Here is a 2669-nt window from a genome sequence, read left to right on the forward strand (position 1 = left end):
AGAACCTAGCCATTTACAGCTTCGCTGTACAACTTTGGCACAGCACCAGATGAATAGCAGATTGCTAGTTCTAGCGGTATATATCAAGCACAGTCGGCGTCCAATGTTTACGGTTTGAGGGATCCGAGAAAGCGGTTAGTTTCCGAGCAGTTTGTGACAGGAGATAGTAAAACCGTGACACAATGTTATTCGCATATATACCAAGTGTAGCAATTAAACGCGGACCATGTTAGGAAAAATTAAAAGCGAAGCCTCCTGTGCGGATAAAATTAACTGTATGTCGTTAGCAACCTCCTGGAGTAGCCTCCGATATATTTTATGCCCTCATTAATAAAGTAATTAGCATTGACTAATTAACAAACATCTAATAATTAAGTTTGCGGTCAGAGTGTCAACGAAAGGCTTGTAGAGCTCATTTGAAAGCATAACTTTCAGTCACTTGCGACGCTTTACCGTTTGCGTACCTATAGTGGCTTTCTTTTAAGCACGCAAAAAAAAAGTCGCAGGCCTGCGCGGCACACGCAGCACAGTCACAAGGTAAGCTGGTGGAGCGGCTGAAGAGTAGCTCCATTTGGGCACCACGCACAACCGGGTCTTCGCGGCAGCCTGTTCACCTCGTTTTGACGAGAACCATCTGAACTGACCGCCCGGCGTCGACGGCGAGCTGCGGCTTGTAATGCTCTCTGCACAGCAGTCTGCTGAGCCCGATCAAGCCTTACGACTGCAACTTGCATGTCGGGCTCGCCGCGTTTGCAGGCACCTTAACTAGATGGCGCCAGCATACTGGCGGAGGCTCGGGTCGTCTGCCCCTGGGCGCTTGGCTTATAGGGCATTTTCCGCCGCCCGATAGCAAGTTCTTGCGTGGCTCAGTGGTAGAGTATCCGGCTCTCATGTAGCGCGCGCGGGTTCAATCCCAGCGGGAAACGCGTACTTTTTTCGCATTTCCGGCGATAGCGGTTACGGCCGAACGCCGGCGGCCGCCACCGGTGGCATCACTGCGAACCGAAACGGCTATTGGAATGAGCCCATAAAGCTTACGCTGCAAAAAAAAAAAAGTTGCGCGAACGACAACACCTCGCAAGCAACTGAAAATTGTTTTCAAATGAGCGCTACAAACCTTCCGTTGATAGTTTGGCCATAAACGTAATTAAATATCTTTTAGTCATTTGAACCTAACTGCTATATTAATAAGGAGAGAAAATAAACTGGACGCTTCTCCATGAAGTTGCTAACATACAGCTGGTTTCATCAGCACAGAAGGCTTCGCTTTAAGGAGAGTCATGTTGGTTTGAGGTAGTTGGTGGGTCCTCATTCAAAGAAATTATTCGGTATAATTCTGGGAAATTCTGGGTATAAAAGATTTCTCGTTCTGAATAAACTCAGTTGGAAGTTCGGCACCCATCCTGTCTTTGTGTTCTTTGTCCTCGTCTAGTTTTCGTCGCGAAGTTCTTTTAATTAGAGACGGTATTTTTTCATTATAAGAATTAACATTTCTTATTACTGATGATTGCCCCCCCCCCATCTACCCCCTTATGTAATACCCTACTAGGGGTCCTTAAGGGCAATAAATGAAGATGATGAAATGACGATGATGGTCCACGTTAGCTGGGACACCCTATGTACGTGCTATGTATGGTGGTGCAGGCTGGAGATGTGGGGGCGGCATACCCGGGCTGCGGAAATATGCTGGGCCCGTATTCACAAATAGCTATTATGCTAGAATTGTTTGTAAGAGCAATTTCCAGCCAGTCCTGACACTCGGCATATTGTTAGCGAAGATGACCAGCCAATAGCAAAAATACGCTCACCAACGAAAAGCTTTCTGCCCCAGTTTTTTCTCAGGTACCGTAGTTGTAAACATTTGACACCTTGACACCGACTGTACTTCTGTTTGTTTCAGAATATAACGGCGACGGGTATAACCAGGGCCCGTATTAAAAGAAAATTTTAATTAAAAAAAGCTCTTACGCTAGAATTGTTCATAAGAGAAAATTCTAGTCAATCCTGATGCAGGATAACCATCAGCGGAGGCGACCGCCCAATGGCAAAGAGCGCTTACGAACGCTAGAAGAGAAAATTTCAACCATTTTTTTATGCTGGGCATATGATTAGCGAAAGGCCGGCCACAGGCAAATACCACTTACGAACGAAAATACTTGTGAATTCTGCCCGAGGAGCTGTCCCAGAGTGTTGCCTGATGGTAGAACGCTATATTCGTCCAGGATGTCACTTTTCTTTTTTCGTTCGGATGATGATCGCGTCTGCGCACTGACTAAACGACGATAAAGCTTATACTTAAGTTAGCTCATCGTGCAGCTCGTATGCTCGAGGAGAGACTGTCAGCGCCTAGCAACACCAATCCGTAAGCCATGAACGAAAGGAGTATACTCACATTCAAGTATGTCGGGCAGAACACAGCGGTGATCTGGCGTTCGCGGCCTTGTTATCAAGCTGATGATGACGACCGGTCAAGTTCGGCGCCTGCTTGATACCCACTACATAGTATAAGACTGACGGGTAAAACCAGAGTGACAGAAACGGTGGCGTCTAAATTATTTATTTTAGCTAGAGCGTAAACGTAAAAAAGGCGCAAATGAGATGGGCCGGAGAAAAAAAGAATGCGAGAAAACGTTCGAAAATTCTGCTTCATTCTTCTACTTGTACTCACA

The 2669-nt window shown here is 46.2% G+C and overlaps 1 protein-coding gene across 1 annotated transcript in view; it reads right to left on the reverse strand.

The window, feature by feature from the left end:
* The window catches only part of LOC125942211 (uncharacterized), a 23378-nt gene extending 21143 nt beyond the window's left edge, over window positions 1-2235 (reverse strand). The window contains exon 1 of the mRNA XM_049660362.1: window positions 2145-2235. The gene's annotated coding sequence lies outside the window, so the exon portion shown is untranslated. The remainder of the gene's footprint in view (window positions 1-2144) is intronic.
* Window positions 2236-2669: the final 434 nt, after the last annotated feature.

The sequence above is a fragment of the Dermacentor silvarum genome, chromosome 1 (assembly GCF_013339745.2).
Source record: "Dermacentor silvarum isolate Dsil-2018 chromosome 1, BIME_Dsil_1.4, whole genome shotgun sequence".
Taxonomy (NCBI): Eukaryota; Metazoa; Arthropoda; class Arachnida; order Ixodida; family Ixodidae; genus Dermacentor; species Dermacentor silvarum.